An 18,375-nucleotide genomic window follows, 5' to 3' on the forward strand; every position below is an offset into this window, starting at 1 on the left:
CATTGATTTTACTGAAGAGGAGTGGGAATGCCTTCAGCCTGCTGAGAAAAATTTATATAGAGATGTGATGCTAGAGAACTATAGAAACTTGGCTTTCCTGGGTAAGTTTAACTTCCCTTTAAAATTATTAATTACTAATTTTTAATTTACTTCTGTTGCAGAGTATCTTCTGGAAATTCTCTATAAAAATGAGTTTCAGATTTGTGTTTCAAAGAAAAAGGGCATTTTTAGTACAGATATTTCTCTCTCTTTCTCTCTCTCTCTCTCTCTCTCTCTCTCTCTCTCTCTATATATATATATATATATATATATATATAAAATAATTTTACTCTTTAATCTGTCTCTTTCTTTTTGTGTTGCACATCCTTCACTTTAGATAAGTAGTACCTAGTATAATTTAGTAATGTAAACTATTATAGACTACACATAGTAGGGGACACAGTTGAGTCATTCAAATGTCAAGGAGAAAACCAAACTAAAAAATGTTGAAAGAGTAGTCACCCAGCAGAAGAAATTTTCAGAAGCTTAGGTTTATTTATTATGATTGTAGTCATTGAACACATACTGCCCTATATTTATCACATTTTCAAATTCCTTGTTGTTCTCTGTTTTCTTCTTAATGATGTCCCAGTTTATTCAGATTAGCCATCAAAACATAGCTTTTGTTGTGAGGGCCAGCATGATCTGTTTAAAATCTTCTTGTTAGGAAACCTTTAAAGGAGCAAACAGAAGAGAGAGACACACACACACACAGTGAAAAGGAAAAAAGAAAAAAAATGGCCACCCCTCTTAGCAGCTGCACATATAATACCCCAAAATTACATAGGTTCTGATACCATGACTACATTCTAACCCAGTGTTTCTTTAACCCCATGTGCTAGCTAACCAAGATTAGGTACAATTAATACAAATATAGAGCCCCTTCTCCCTAAGGACATTACCACAGAAACTAGATAGTACACCTGTAGAGTTGTCTTAATATATTCAGGGAGAAACTGCTGGGCATTACAATTGTGGGACTCCGGGTGCCAGTTACAATCACTCCCACACTTTCCTGTCTATTCCAAGATCAGAATACCTAATACCTCCCCCCTTTTTAAAGGCCTTTTGAATAAATAATATTACTTATCTCCTTAATGCTGGTGGGGGCAAAAAATAGGGCAGGCATTGACAACAGCAAGTTCCAACATCAGTAAACATCCACCTATGAATATTTTTGACCCAGATGAAATTGAGTAAACATGAAGTTAACCAATCCAACAAGTCCAAAATTCATCGTCTTGTTGAACCGTATTAATGATATCTTTAAGGTAATCTAAGTTTTTTGAAATAAAATTACTATTATAACTTAAATTGAAGGTTCACATGGTATTAAATTTCTGATATCCTTTATGATGTAACAATAACAGAAAATCAATTGCAGCATAATTGTCAAGTATGGCTTGACAATGTTGTTTTTGTTCTTCATTAAGCCTATTTACATCCATGGAGGCATGACTAGTACTGTTTATGATAGCATAGGCAAGTTTCATAGTAGTTTTATAAGCCTATAGAGCTCATCCAGGTAAACTCAGCAAAAAGAATGTCAAAGCATTAAATTCTGCCTTAGAAAGAAGCTTCATTGAATCATCACAGTTTTTATCAAGAGAAATAGATCTTTTATGAATAAACTTCACAGGATTTTGACCTATCAAATACTATGTGGATGGTAAGGACACATTATTCTGCTAAGACTACAATGAATACCATGAGATATTTTTGCAGGTGTATAACAATTTTATGCAAGTGAGTCAAGATATTGTAATGGGTTCTTGAAGTCCAGGATCTGGCAGTACTGAATTTCCCAGAGCTGGTGTACAAAAACAGAAAAAAATTCTTGTTAAGACCAAAGCATTTACAGAGTTTTGTGTGAGTTTAGCAATCAAAGCAGTAACAAAGTTATCTAGAGTACATTCTAACCCCATTTTAGCCAACAGTTGTTGAGCTGAGGCTGTTAATTGTTTTATATCTCAACAAGTAACTAGAATTTATTATCTTGGGGTCCTCTTTTAATGTTACTCCTCTTTTGAAGATGAACTCTTATCTTCCAGGGTTAAATGAAACTTAGAAATCAGCTTGTGAAGTCACTGATGTAGATTTGTAATTGCTATTTTTCATGCATGAAGCTAAATTGCAAACAGGACATGTTAGCATAAGTGTAGCAGTCTATGCTTTTCCCCACGTGAGCAAAGGCATAGGAGCTTGTCATGCTGGTCAGGTGGAACCTCATATATTACATAATTTTATTGGTAATGGCTGTTTGAGAATAAAATATCTATTCAATGCAGATGACCAATTTTGAGTATTAACTTTATGTTGTATATTGAGCACATTAACTGTAAATAAAACAATATATAATGCATATTAATATAATAGAGGCTAGATCTTTGTTTGTTTCTGTTTTAAAAGGCAAGTATTAGGATACAATTTGCTCACTCAACAAAAGCTCATCCAAAAAATTATGAGAAATTTCATGATTTAAAACTATATCTCACTGATTAAAAATTGAGCAAAATGATGAGATGTAAAGGCAGGAGCATTATCCATCTTTAAACAAATAGGGCCTTTAGGAGCAGATCATGCTTGGTTTCTTTCCATGCTCTCTGCTGTAACTTACTTGACATTTTCTATTGTAGATTAAATTCTGTTATTAAATTTTTTCTTTTGTTTTGTGTTTTGCAATAATGCATTAGTAATAAATATTTTGAAGTGAATAAATCATTATAATTCTACTTTGTAATTTTTAAATATTTTTTATTTTGATTAATGATTTAATTTCTGGATCATTGTTTTTTATTGTGGCATGTTTGGATTCTTTTCACACACTATATATATATAAACTTGATACTGCTTGATAAACCTCTCCCATATTTGTTGAATTTCGGATTTGCACACTAGGAATACTCCTCTCATTTTTTCTCAAAAAAATTATTCACGTAAACATTGTGCCCATTGATGTTAATATTTTTCAACTTCACTGTCTAAACATTTTTAAAATAGTTATATAGTGTTCTTTGAGTAATTCATAATTTTCAGTATCCTAATGTTAAATTCTTAATGTTTTATTTTTGTTTTTTTGTCACTTGGCTTTAGCCATGCTTCTCTTTGTTTATATTTGCTGTACTATTTTTTATTTGTTCATTAAAGGAGCCAACAGTAGATTATATACTCCATTTTCACGAAAAAGTTATAAAAACTTTTAAATAAATAAAAATAGGCAAGAACAGTGCTGCATCCTTGTAATATTTGCTAATTGGGAGGTCATGCAAAAGTACGTCTTGTTTGAGAGAAGTCATAGATATTTAGAAACAGCATGGCTCAAACAATTTTAAAAAGACTTGTGTTGTAGTTCATGATATAGAATTTTTGGGGTAATCTCAAGCATTACACATGAAACATTAAAAGTTGGATGACATAAAGATCCAGAATTGCCAGTACTAAATATGTATCCATGAACAATTAAATAAGAAAATTGAAGAGATACCTCTGCTTTTGTGTTTAGTGCCAACATTTTCCTCAGTATTAAAGCTAGGGACTCAATGAGTGTGCCCATCAATGTCAAATGTTTAAAAATATGTACTTATATACTATTATTATTTAGTTATAAAATATTTTGTCGCTTAAAGTGTTATAAGAAATATATGCAGGACTTTGAATTAAGTGAAAGTTGGCATGCAGATATTAAGTTGTAGGAGCATTTCATTAACACGTAGAAGTCAGAAATTTAGTGAGCAAAATTTTGTCACCAGGGACTGTGTTTTGTGTAGGGTTGATATTATAGTAAAAGTCTCCATATTTTGATTTTATTGAGCGTAATAGGGTCAAGAGTTTTATTTTACCACATAGTGAGGGTATTATGTTCTTCATAAATACTAGTAGAAGGAATACAATACATTGTAAGAACAAAATTTATAATTATATGAAATAATGATTGTTAATTCATTCTATTTAGTCATTTTACCTTGTATATATAGTATAAATTACCATCATATATTTATAAATAAAGTTGTATTTGTCAATAAAGGAAATTCTCATATCACATGAATGTAAAAATATAAAAATCAATTTATTATACTTGATTGTCATGTGTTGAATTCATCCAAATATTATGGCCACAGGCTATGCAAGGTTTTTATAGTCTTTTAAAATGTTTTTACAAAAAAATTTTATAGACATATATGTGTATATTTCTTAGTAAATTTTTTGCTCTTATTTCTTTTTAAGAGTCCATTGCTTCTTTACCCTTGTTGAATATTTATGGTATTATCACTCAAAATCTACTAGTTATTTTCATGTCTCTACGTCATGTTAGACAAAAATAATTTTTGGACACACTTTAAAAAACCCAGAAATGTTTGTATATGTTTTACATTTCTCTTATTCTACTAACAGTGAAGGTAGCTGGTAGATATTTCCTTAATACCCAATACTATCTTATGAAAGAAAAAAGGCTGTTAAAGATTCTTTTCTAAACTTTATTATATTACTCTTATTAATGATGTCCTCCTCTTGGATACTGTGGTCTCTACAAGAATTTGGATAATATTCTCAAGGTAATTTTTTCTGTACATTTTTATTGAACTAATATATTTTTTGGATTTATGGTGACTTTGGACTTACTAATCTGGTACACTCCTGATGTACTTATTTTACCTTAACTTCATCTTATGTATGCAAAATATATTTATCCCAGTCTAATAGGTATTATTTTTTTAAATTTTTGTTTATTTCAGCCAGAAAAGGGCCTAAAACATATATTACATGAAGTGATAAGTGCAAAATATGAAAGTTGTGATCTTGACTATTTACCACAAAAGAAAATATGGAAAACTACAAGTGAGAGTGAACAACAGAAATCATATAAAAAATCAGGCCTTGTTCATCACCAGAGAATTTATACTGGAGAGAAGCCCTACGAATATAAAGAATGTTGCAAAGCTTTTAGTAAAAAAAAAAAAAAAAAAAAAAAAATCTTATTTACCACAGAGGAACACAAAATGGAGAGAAGCCCTACAAATGTAAAGAATGTGGAAACGCTTTTGCTCAAAAATCAAACCTTATTCACCACATCAGAACTCACACTGGAGAGAAGCCCTACAAATGTAAAGATTGTGGCAAAGCTTTTGGTCAAAAATCACACCTTATTTGCCACATCAGAACTCACACTGGAGAGAAGCCCTACAAATGTAAAGATTGTGGCAAAACTTTTGGTCAAAAATCACACCTTATTTACCACAGTAGAACTCACACTGGAGAGAAGCCCTACAAATGTAAAGATTGTGGTAAAGCTTATGATCGAAAATCAGACTTTATTTGCCACATCAGAACTCACACTGGAGAGAAGTCCTACAAATGTACAGAATGTGGCAAGGCTTTCAGTCAAAAATTCCACCTTACTTGCCGCAACAGAACTCACACTGGAGAGAAGCCTCACAAGTGCAAAGTATGTGACAAAGTTTTTACTCAAATATTACACCTTATGTGTCACAGGAGAATTTACACTGGAGAGAAACCTTACAAATATAAGGAATGTGGCAAAGCTTTTAGCAATAAAACAGGCCTTATTCACCACAACAGAACTCACACTGGAGAATAGCCATACAAAAGTGAATAATGTGGAAAAGCATTTAATAAAAAATAAAACTTTATTCACCACAGCAGCAGACATCATGGTGAATGTGAAATGTGAATAAAGTAATGATACTTTTAAAGAAAGACTAAACCTTGGGCCTGGGGTTATGGTTCCATGGTAGAATGCTAGCCTTACATGTTTCAGATCCTGGGTTCGATCCTCTGCACCACATAAAAATAAATAAGTGAAATAAAGGTATTGTATCCAACTACAACTTAAAAATAAACACTTAAAAAAGAAAGACTAAACCTTATTAACAACAGAATTTATACAGAAAAGAACCCCTACAAATTGAAACAATGTAGCAAAGCTTTTAATAAGAAATTGATTCTTTTCACCACTAGGCTACTTATTCTGGAAAGAATACATCTAAATGTAGAGAATGTAGAAACATTTTAAATTATATATTATATATTACTAGACATCAGAGAAAACACACTGGAGAGAAGCTCTACAAATGAGACCATTGTACCATTACTCTAAGAAAGGGACAACATTTAATCCTCACCACAATAACCATAGCTTAGAGAAAATTTTGTAATGTGAAAATTGACAATGTGACAATTCCTCTAAAATTTATTCAGCAACACTCAGCACCTGTGGACACACACTGGTTAGAGAAAATACAAATGGAAAAAAATGTAGCTACATGTTTCTTAAACACTGCTTATTTTTGGAGAATTCATTGTGCCCAGAAACCCTAAAAAGTTAAATAATATTTCCAAAATGTATTTACATTTTAAATTCATTGAACATCTGAAAACTCATACTAGTGGCGAACATTGAACAGATTTTGTCCAAAATGTATGCCTTATATAACAATGAAACATTTATAATAAATGTGAGAGTATAGTAGAGTTATTATCTATATATTACACCTTGATGTATATGAGGATCAGTAAAATACAGAACTCATTTAAGTTTAGAAAACAAGTAGTTGTCTTTAAATTTTGCTTAAATTTATTAAGCATTATCAAGTTATTTTGTAGAAATATCAGTCATAAATATCATATATGCATAGTGAATAAACTTCATCTTTGAAAGAATATAATTGTTTTTCTATATCTAAAATTACTATTTTCACTTTTGAATACTGAGAAAAGAATTATATGAAATCTATTTTTGATTTTTAACACTCAAGTGTAATATTTTAAACTTTAATATTTTTGTATTTCAGTTTAAGTTTAGGTATTTTTATACACTGAGCCACATTCCTAATCCCTCTCTCCACTTTTTCAAATTTTGAGACTGTCTTGCTAAGTTTCTTGAAACCACACTAAGTTGCTGAGGCTGAATTTAAATTTCTGAAATTACTCAGCTTCCCAATTTGCTTGGATTACAAGAGTTATAAGAGTTATAAGAAGGATATAGATATAGGAAAATAAGCCCCAGATTTTCATATCTTGATTTATACATTTTAAAATTTAACTTTTTAACATTTTAACATTTCCTAGTGATTTTAATAGACTGAATTTCCACAAACTTAAAGGTAGCTCTTACATGAAAGAAGAGCTTTATCTTATGTGCATAATGGCCTTCTAGACTTCATCCTCATTGGAGACATTTCATTTTTCATGGAATGAGGTCAATGATCAGTGTTTTCATGTACATTAGTAAATTCTGACATCTTTGTTATTCTATAGGTAGTGTTATTGTCAAGCACAGCAAAGGACGAGGCCCTTGAGCCAAGCTTGAACTCAGAACCTCCAAGGAAAAGAGGTGCCCAACAGAAAGGTAAGCAGAGAGGTTCCAAGACCCAAAGGGAGCAGAGATGTCACGTAAGGTTTTCTCATAAACATTTCTTAAACCAGAAGTTCTCCATCCCAGCTGCACAGATGGCCAAGATTCAACTAATGTAGTATCTCAGGGTTCCCAGGGGTTTCAGAACTGTAGCTCCAGTGGAGAACTGCAGTCCACAGATTGTTAGTGCACACTTCTATGGAACAGTAAACGGAAACCTAGAGTGTAAAGGACCTGCAGTCCCAAGAATTAACCTATTTCCTCCACTAGGACCAGGAGGGAAATGATGGTGGCTTTGTGCCCCACTGGAGACCCAGGAGCCACAGTAAGCTTCTCCAGGGTCTCCTGATCCTGCTGGCACAGCCCCTTGGCTTGCAGGAAGGGAGGGGCCCTGACTTACCCAGGGCACAGAGAGGCTGCCTGAGCCTGCCAACATCAGTGCAGTCCCTGCACCTGCCTGGGCTCGTGAGTTGCCGACAGAAAAAATGGTGCACTTTACATGCCCTGTCTCCTGCCCAAGTGGCACAGAATTCTACCTCATTGACAGGAAAAGCAAGAATACACAGCACAGGTCCAGCTGTCCAGGAGTTATCAGAACAGAGGAAGGACAAACATTAATGTTTAACAGAACAATCATTATTTGCAAAGTTTGTTAAGAGTCACCAGACGTCTCCCACCTGGGGCTTTCCCATTCCTGGTCATCCTTGTCTCTTTCTTCCTTGGTGTGTTTCTGAACCATCTGCATTCCACCAGCTTTCACTGAAATGAAAACAAAAGGCAAGTATGATTAGTCCAGATGGGGAACTGCCTCGGAGGTTTGCCAGTGGCCACAAGTCAGTTTGGAGACCCTGGCAGTGACAATCATTAACTGGGGGTAAGGGGGTAGTGTGGTTTTGAGGAGATTCAATGTGTTACCTGTGAAATGCTATCTCTTACTCCAGATGTTAGAAACTTTCCAAGACTCTGGGGTCCCTTTTTGGTTACCTCTCACATATTTTGTAAGAACAGTCACATAACCAAAGTGTGAAGCATGCGGAGCAGTGGCTGCTTAGTTCTGCACATCTTATTGATACAGGGGCTCCCTAAACCCTGTCCTACCCTGTAAGCATTATTTTCTCAAATACCAGTGATGCTTTTTATAGGTGACATAGCTACAGGTGACACAGAACAGCTACTATGTTAGTCACAGAGCCTAGTCAGGAGTGGCAAAGATTTCCAGAGCAGCCCTTCCCAGGCTGTGCTGTGAAACCCTCCTATTGGTAGATGTTCATTCTGGTTTAAGGAAAACAGCCTCATTGCATTTGGGTATGGTGGCACACGCATGTAATCCAGCAGCTCAGGAAGCTGAGGCAGGAGGATTGTGAGTTCAAGCCAGCCTCAGGAACTTGGAAAGGCCCTAAGCAACTTAGTGAGACCCTGTCTCTAAATAAAACATTAAAAATGGATGGAGATGTGGCTCTGTGGTTTAAGTGCCCTTGGGTTCACATTCTTCACATTGGGTTCAATCTCCCCCACCAAAAGCTTCATCAAGATCTAATTTATGTACAATTCATTCATGGAAATTATATAATACAGTGGTTTGAGTGAATTCAAAGTTATGCAACCATCACTACAATAAGTTTCTGTCACTCAAGCAGAAAATCCCACACCCACAAACAGTTGCTCCCTGTTCACCTGTCCCCCAGCTCCCAACAACCAGTTACAACAGTTACTTGGGCTGGTCTCTTCTGGACACCTGGAATAGAAATGGAATCATAAAACACATGGGCTTGGGTGGCTAGCTCCTTTCAGACAGCATGTGTTCAGGTTTGCCTGTGCTGCAGTGTGAGAGCTCCATCCTTCTCTAGGACAAAACACCCCATCGCGTTCCATTCCTCTATTCATCACATGGTGGATATATGGGTTGTTTCCACTTTTCAGCTGTTATGGATAATAAGCTTTGAACACATTTTGTGACTTTTTCTGTGTACATATTTTCATTTTCTTAGGTTTGCATTTAGGAATGAATGGCTGGGTCACATATTGACTCTGCATTACACTTGTGAGGAACCAGGATTGCTTTTCAGTTGTGCGCCATTTTCCATTCTCACCGGTGTGAGGATTTTTGCACATATGTCCACACTTGTTATTGTCTACTTAATTATAGCTATTCTAGTGGGTGGGATGTGCTATTTCATAGTAGTTTAATTCACATTTGCCAAACACTAACATGTTAATACTATCTTACAAGGAGAAAGAGAGTGGGACATGGGACCCAGGATCTAATGGGTATAGGAAATACTAGGCTGAACAAAAGCAAATGGGCTTCTTCTAGAGAGATTTTGGGGCCCTTTAGCATAGTAATGTGCAACATGAAGTTTTATGAGGGGCATAGAGCATGCAGTCTCCCCCAGATGTTTCTTTTACTTTTTTTTCTGTGTGTGTGTGTGTGTGTGTGTGTGTGTGCGCGCGCGCGCGCGCACGGACACACTGGGGATTGAACCCAGGGGAGCTTTACCATTGAGCAACATCCCCAAACCTTTTTTTAAATTTTGAGACAGGATCTCACTAAATTGTCCAGGCTGGCCTCAAACTTGTGATCCCCCTGCTTCAGCCTACCAGGTTGCTAGGATTACTGGTATGCCTGGCCCCAGATGCATTTGACTCAGTTTTTGTTTTGATCTATTTTTGGTTTTGCAGTAACGCTGTTATCATCTTTTAGCACCATAGTGTCCCATGGGATAGAATTTGGAAATACTATCCATATATCCAAAAAGCTGACCTCACATGGTGGTGTAGAGCTGAGGGTCTCTGAAGAAGCTGCACCCATATAGAAGATCTTGCAGACTGTTTGACTGGCTGAGCAAGAGGACTGCGATTGAGGAGAGATGGAAGATTTCAGATCGGGATCCCAAGCATCTTGGTATTTCTTAGGCTCTTTAGTAGCCACTTAATTTCAACTCCTGTATCTGCCATTATAACGTCAGATAAAACTCTCAGAATAAACCACTAAGCTTTGCAGACCTATAAGAATCCACCAAGCTAAGCATATTTAAGGTAATGGCTAAAACTACAGGAAAGATTTTCTCCCTCTGCTTATAGCCAGCCTACCTGATGACCTACCAAATGTTTGCTAAATGTATTGATTTTTGTTTTGTGGCTGTAAAAGTTGCATGGTGGAGTATGTCATGCAATGCCACTTCCCAGACCACAGTCACTCCTCTTTGGCTTAGAATAAACTATTTTCTTGTTTCCTGTTTCTTGTTTCTTGTTTGCATTTACCCCAGTTTCTTGATGCAGGCCTTAGGGAGTCCCACCCTTGCCCTACTCAGGGCAGCTACTGGGTCTTCGGCCATGAAGCATCCACATCCCACAGTACCATCCATTTGTCACTCCAGCTCCTCCGGAGTCCCAAATCTGGGTGGACCTTGTTGGTTCACAAAAGTCCAGGGCAAGTTGATGATGCTGATGAACAGGAAGAGACTTTGAAGTCATCTCAGGCTCACATGCTCCAAGTTGATTAGTCTTAAATTTCTCAGACTTCAGGAAGACGATGACGCTTGCTTCTCAGGGACAATGGCACCCTAGCAGCTGTCCCTCAGATGAAGGCAAAACAGGCATCAAGTAAAATAAAGGGTTGTGTTTAAACAGTTTAAACAGTGCCCATGCTGGTCTGGGATTGGAACCACAATCTCCCTGTGCCCCACCACTTCTTTCATGGAGCGGGGACATTCTACTTTGGAAAGAAAGAAATAGGATCCTGTTTAGTGATCCGCTTTTTATCCTAGGAATTCATTTCTAATCATTTTGCATCTGACTGTGAGATCTTATGCCTTGTGGTCTCCAACTCATCAAGTCTTTACTTGATAGGCTCTGCTTCTTTTCTCATGTTGCCCATTATAATAAACTTAACCATTTGGGCAGACTTGTATGTGCACTTAGAGTTGTATATGCAGATATTTTGTCACCTGGGGCCCTAGGAGTTAGTCCTCCTGTTGGTTTTTGTCTGCTCCTTCTTGCTCTCGTGCAGGCGACTATGGATCACATACTTGACTTCACCAGGCCTGTCAGGAAGATCTTATGGGGCCCATGGTGTAGTCAGCAATTCTTTCAAGAAATGCTGCTTCTGTTTCTACTAGATCAAGAGGAAGGTGCCTGAAAGTCATTACCAAGGATTTCTTAGACTGGAACAGCCAGACCTGACAGTGTAATCTGAACCCCACTCATAGAAGCCGGCCTCATTTACCAATTCTCAAGGAGATTTGTGCCTCCATTCAGAGCCCATGCTGACATCCAAGGCTACAAGGGCCCTTCCTTGCCATTCCACTGTGTTGCTGGGGAGGGTCCCCTCTGCCATGTCTCCCCCAGGGTTTGGCTTCTGAGCATGAAGCATTATGCTGGAGTCTGGGGTCTGTGAGCCAACTATCATGGTGTCTGAATTTCAGTTCCTTGTTTTTGGTTTCTAAGGATTTTCCTCACTTTAAACTCATATTAAAAAAAAAAAAAAAAAGATAGTTGAGTACAGGAGGCTGAGGAAAGAGGATCACAAGTTCAAAGCCAGCCTCAGCAACTTAGTGAGATGCTAAGCAACTCAGTGAGACCCTGTCTCAAAATAAAATTCAATTAAAGGAATGGGAATGTGGCTCAGGGGTTAAGTTCCCCTGAGTTCAATATCTGATAGAGAGAGAGAGAGAGAGAGAGAGAGAGAGAGAGAGAGAGAAATCTATTAGTGGACGGCTTTTAAATTTAAGATTTCCCAGCCTGTATAGTACTCTATTAGAAATGGATTTTGAAAATAAAATTCTGCAGTACAGTAAATGTCTTTCCACTCTCTTGAAATGTAGAATTTGAGAATTATGTTTTTGACCAAAAGAAGGGCCTAGAACCATCCCATGAATTTTTTTTCTTTTTAAAATTCTTTTCGTAGTTGTACACAGACAGCATGCCTTTTATTTTATTTACTTATTTTTATGTGGTGCTGAGGATTAAACTCAGTGCCTCACACAAGCCAGGCAAGTGCTTTTCCACTAAGCTATAGCCCCAGCCCCCATAAAATGTTTTTCACAATACATTTTTCTTTTCTCACACCTTGATCCCATGCCCTTCAGAAATTGATTAGAGATTTTTTTTTGTTCCACCAAAATGCATATGTTGAAGTCTTAACATCTTAAATAGTGTGTCTTTAAAGAGGTAATTAAGTTAAAACTAGGTCAGTTCCTGAACCAATAACACTGATGTGCTTGTGGGGTACCCCAGACTGTAGGGATGGACAGGGGCTTTCTGGTACGTACATACACACAGGTGGAAGTGCTAAAACTTGAGTCCCCAATATGCTGCTGAACTTGCACCCCAGATGGAAGGAAGGGAAAGTGCTTCTGAGCAATGAGAATCCACTGTGAAGGTGCTAAGGCACTCAGGCCACAGAGGGCCACTCCATTCACTTTCCAGAGACTGTTGTGGCCCACAGGCCCTGAGGGCTTTGTCTCAGCTAGAAGGGCTGGGTGTGTCTTCCATAGCTTTATACTCCATTCAGGACACAGCTTTGACCTCAATGACAAACTGGGTGGGGAACTGGGAGGGTCGGTGGGCAGATAACCATATCCCCTTCAAGCTGAGAAGTGTGACGGTCAGCAGTGTAGGGAATCTAGAATTTAGGAAAAGAAATTAGTTCTAAAAATGCCAGGGGAATGTAGGATCCCTTGCCTGGAGGTACTGGAGAAGCCCAGCAGTGAGGATTGTTGGCTGAGGCAGGGACTGTCAGGTGTTTGCCTATCCAACTCCCAGTGTCCCTTGCAATTGGTTTGGGGCCATTTAACTGGGTCCTAGACAAAGGAATGGGAAAAGTGACTGGTGGGCAGCATAGTGCTGTTCATCTCAGGACCTTAGATGTGCTATGTGGCAAGGGGAAATCAAGGCTGTGAGTAAGAGGCTGATCAGCTGATCTGATCATGAGAAGATTGCCTGCATTATCCACATGGCCCATGTGATCACAAGGGTCTTCAAACATGTAAGAGGTACAGAAAGAGTCAGGGTTGTTGGATGTGAAGGAAGAAGGATGTAAGCAGCCACTGTGGCCTCTGCAGATGGAGAAGGGACCACAAGGTGAGTGGGTGCCTCTGGACTCTGGGAACGGCAGGGGAACCGTTCTCCCCCGAAGCCTCCAGAAGGACCAGCCCAGCTGACACCTTGACTCGTATTGGACTTCTCACCTCCAGAATCATAAGTTAATAAAGAAGTGAATTATTTTGCAGTTACTAAAACAAACACAGTGGCCTGTTTCCCACTTGACTTTAAATAAATACACTCATGTGTAATGATTTTAAGTTTACAGTGGTTTTAAACAATAACAAGGTTATTGTGTTTTGCTATAGTAGTCATAAAAACTAACCCAGTGAAGCATGCCGCTTGCGGGCCCCAAGCATGCTGACCCACACTTATCCCCCTCTGTAGTGGCTTTGCCTTGAAACAGCAGTGTCCTGCAGCAGGAGGGGTCTGGGCCTCTGTACTGTTTCTTGTAGAGGGTCGCCCAGGAAACAAATAAACCTTAATTTGTTCAGCTCACTTACTGTACTTTTTACAAAAGTGAATATCCTTTATATATATACAAAGACTTCTGAGGTTGAGAAGGGGAAACTATTCATAAAACCAAGTCAGAACGCACAGAGCACTGGCTGAAATGAAAAGGACACACATAGAAGATGTTAGAAGGGGAAAATAACCAAAGGTGGCTAGGGAACAACAGCAAAATCTAGAAAGGCTGTGGTCCAGCCTGACCAGAAGCTTCTTAAAACAAAACAAAACAAAAGAACAACAGAAAAAAAAACACAATAACTGAAGGCTATTTTCCCCTTGGCATGCTGGAACCAAAAGCACACCTCTGACCTGCATCTAGCTGAGAACATGAGGACGCTGTTGGGCAGTCTGTGACTATATGCTTAATACAATAAAAAACAATGGAGCTTCACATTTGTATCAGTAGAATGGCCTGGATAACTTGAAAACCCTCCTACAGGAAGATAATTGAGGGAGAAATGTTACCTACAACATTATAAATTCTCCCTTAACTCATGACTGACCAACTGGTTCATATTCATATATTCACTTGACTTAGTTCTATGCGGGGGGGGGGGGGGCTCCTACTTTTTGAAGAAAACTATATAACATTAGTAACATTCAATGCTATCATATCAGATTTATGACACCTCACTGACACATGGTTTTGGCTCCTCTGAAAAATGGGGACAGGAGAATGTGGCCAGCAACATGTATTTATTCACATCACTGCCAAAACCCACAGAGACTGGCAGAGATGAGTAACAGTATGGCTTGTAATCATGTCCTCCTTTCTGCTGTGGAAGGCTATTGCTACTGTTGGGGGAAATAGCAAGGAATCTCACTACTTTTAACTTTGTTAATCCAGTTTTGCAAAACTTCTCATAAAATAAGCATTCTTCACCCCATTTCTCTGCAAATATTTTGTAGCGGAGAACAGTGGTGGGGTCTCCAGTCACTAAATGGATTTCTTCTGCAAAGAGTTGGCAGAATGTGGTGTAGGTCATCCATCACTCTCAAGTGACGATACTTTGTATCTGAACAGAACCTTCCTTTCACACTAACCAGAAGCCTTTACAAACTGCCCCAATAATATCACACCTTCAGAGGCAGCATCTGGCAAGTGACAGGGTCCCCTGTCTGGCTGTAAGCAGCAAAGGCCCTTCAGCCTGGTCCCCTAGTCACATACTCCAAACAGTTTAGACAGTTTTTTAAATGGCACTGTCCTCAGGGTCCCAATGATAAGGTGACTACTAATTTAATTACAGTGCCAAGTGCTTAGAACTATGCTGGCACAGTATTACACCCAGCAAATTACAGTCACCATTTCCTGCATTCTGCAACCTAAATGAGGGAAGGTGACCGCTTGCACCATTAGCACACAATGGAGAGGTCTCACACAGGGAAGTTGGAGGCTTACCATGCTTTGGGGAATAGAAGGTGAGAAAGGGCCTGAAGTAACTCCCAGGAGAAAGCTGTTTGTGGAGTATCTCATGCCAGGCACATTGGGATCCCTGGGATTTAAAGATACCAATAAGACCCAGCCCTGGAAGCCAGGAGAAGAGAGGCAGACAGGGGGAGGTAAGTGCAATAAAGAAAATGGGACTACTGTGGCGAGAGGGAAGAAGGGACCTGATCCAGAGAGCAATAAAGAGAAAACACAAAAAGAACAGCAAGACAGTCACTGTAAGAAAATTTTATTATTTCTGATTAAGGATTTAAGCACAAGTTTGTTATCTAATTTAAGCATTTAATAAAAGTGTTCCCAAAGTTTTCAAGGCAATTATTTTAATTATGAATTATGCTCTTGGCTATCTTTGATGATTATTATAGTGGCTGGCAGAATGGCTTACTCTTTAGCAACACCAGACTGAAGAACATTGGGAGCTTCCTGGGAAAAGAGGCTTGCACACAGGTCCTCTGTAAACTGGGGAAAGCATGCCTCCCAAGAGCACTGCAGAGCCAATATTGCAATTTCCAACTACTGTACCTTCCAAGTACCTGTCTACCTAGGCCTCTGGGCTCAGAGCCCAGGGCCTTTCCTTCAACTCTGGCTAAGTCTTATTGGCCTTGAAAATGCTGTGTGACAGTGACAGCTACCCAAAGCACTCCTGCTAGACTTGGGCCCCACAGTTCAGAAATCCCTGGAGTTTACTGTGGTTAACTGACCTGGGGGCTTTGATCCTGAGGAGGGCAGCTGAGAGCTTGGAAGAGTCACAGCAGCAAAGGCTATGTGCTGGGACTTATCCAGAGGAAGATCTTCATGCCATTCTGGGATTTTACATTTGAGGAAATCTGAGTCCCAGAGAAATGTAGTGGCCTGTCTCCAAACTTGGAACCCAAGTTCACTGTTACATAGGTGCGAATAAATTGCCTCTTCTCTTGTTAGGCATAAATAAATCATTATTGTTTTAATTCAAAAGCCTTGTAGTTTAAAATTCAAGCAAAATTAGAATTCTGCATAAATATTTCTCCCAGAGTTAACATGTACACTTGATAATTATGATCTTAAAAATATCCATATGGATATGTCTTTATATGCAATTTAATTACTGCTACTTTGATTTGGTATCATTCCAGCAAATATATTTGAATGAATTCACTACCCTGGGAGAGTGGACAGTCTCAGGAAGACTGCTGCTGCAAGGTTCTGGGGTGTCAACCCTACCATGAGGGTAAATAAAGGTGTTCCTCCCAACACAAAAGCACAGAGCTACAGGCAGCTGGGCAGGGACACCTTACTGTAGGAATTAAAGATCAGAGCTATCCTTAAAGGAAATCCCTTCGAGGGTGGTTTTGCTTGTGTTTTGTATTTTGTTTTTCTGTGCTACTGATAGCACTCAGGGCACCAGGTACTCTGTCTCTTAGCAATACCTTAGCTCTTTGTTTTTGTTGTTATGAGCAAAAGCTCCCAAAGCCATTTCCATTACAGTGGGACACTTTTCTAACAGGTCCTGATAAGTCCTCTTGGAACAGTCAGCCATTTTTTTTTTTAATTCTAGTGCAAGTTGTTGCTGTTGAGAGGCTGTCACTAGTGATGTATATTCCTCCTCTGCAGTGTAACATATTTAAAGAATTGTCCCTATTCCCTGTAATGAGGCAGAGAATTTGTGTCCTACAGTGGGAGACAGATTACGAATTCTTCACTATTAGATGGCATAGATGTGTCACAAAAAAAAGCTTCAGTCCTCAGAGGATTTGTCAGCATAAGATTGAGTTCTAGTACTGACGTTTGCAATTAAGACCCTAAAAGAACCCCAAACCTCAATGTGACCTGTCTTCTGTCACCTAAGTACTTTGATATGCTCACCAGGTCAGGTGTCTTTCCATATGGATCCACTGTCCCTTGAAAGGGCAGCAGAAATGGAAATCGACCAGTCTGGAAAACATCAGAGCAAACAGAACTGTGAGCAGAGAGAGAGAAGGCCCCAGTGAACTCAAAGGCTGCTTAAATTCCTATATTCTAAGAAAGATGGCTCTTTCCTGAGTTTAGCTTGTTTGGCTCAGAAGATTAGCATTTTCTTTCTTTTTTTAAAGCACATTTGAAAAAAAAAAGCTGAACGTGAAGGAAAGTAGGGTAAGAGAAGTCATACTCAGTGAATAAGGATGAAAATGATTTCTGCCCCTTTGGTTCTTTTATCAGTACCCAATGCTGTCGGGCTACAATTAATCATCCCGATATTAAAAACACAGACTCCTGTTACTCTTTAAAAAGGAAAAAAGAAAGAAACCCTGTACATTCTTAGTAAACAATAACAGCTCAAACTTTGTCTTTTGTAAAGTTGTGCAACTGGGCTTAGGCCAATGTCATTAGCAAGCAATGGTCACAGATAGACTATGTGTCGCACTCGTCATGACAGCGGGTCTTGGCGGGCGCCAACCGCAGCGGGTGGTGCAGCGGTGGAATCCCGCACAGGCCTGCGGACCGCGCCCGGGCGCCCGCACTCCCCTGCGCCCTGCGCTCGGGCATCAGGGCTCCCAGTTCCTCCGGGGCCTCCTGCGCCCAGCGCCCCCGAGAGTAAGCGGCAACGAGTCAGTACCTGCAGGCGGGTGTCCAGCTTTAGTCTGTAGTTTCCCTTCGGGAGGCGAAGACATGGTGCCACCGGAGTTCCGTGGGGCTGGGCGGCCGCGTCGACGCGGCTGGCGGACCTGAAGGGAGTGTGTGTGCGAGAGCGAGAGTATGCGCAGGGGGCAGGCCAGCCCGGAGGGCACGCCTCCTCCCCCCCCTGCGGGGGCGTGGCTGATGAGCGTCAATGTGGCACGCTCCGCCCTCCTGCACCGGGAGCGCCGACGTCACTGCGGTCGCCCTGCACCGCCGGCCTCCTGCGCGCGCTTACGGAGCATGCGCAGCGGGCCGTGCCACGTTGGGGATAGTGGGGAGGAGCGAACGGGAAGGAGGGCGTGGCGTTCGGTTTTAGGGGAAATAGGGGTCT

General features: G+C 39.4%; 1 long non-coding RNA gene across 1 annotated transcript; it reads right to left on the reverse strand.

The window, feature by feature from the left end:
* Nucleotides 1–510: 510 nt before the first annotated feature.
* Nucleotides 511–18,142, reverse strand: LOC144255870 (uncharacterized). Its single transcript, XR_013343969.1, has 3 exons — nt 17,983–18,142; nt 8,089–8,170; nt 511–711 (listed from the first exon to the last, which is right to left on the reverse strand). It is a non-coding gene; the product is annotated as an uncharacterized LOC144255870 (long non-coding RNA).
* Nucleotides 18,143–18,375: the final 233 nt, after the last annotated feature.

Source organism: Urocitellus parryii, chromosome 7 (genome assembly GCF_045843805.1).
Source record: "Urocitellus parryii isolate mUroPar1 chromosome 7, mUroPar1.hap1, whole genome shotgun sequence".
NCBI classification, from domain to species: Eukaryota; Metazoa; Chordata; class Mammalia; order Rodentia; family Sciuridae; genus Urocitellus; species Urocitellus parryii.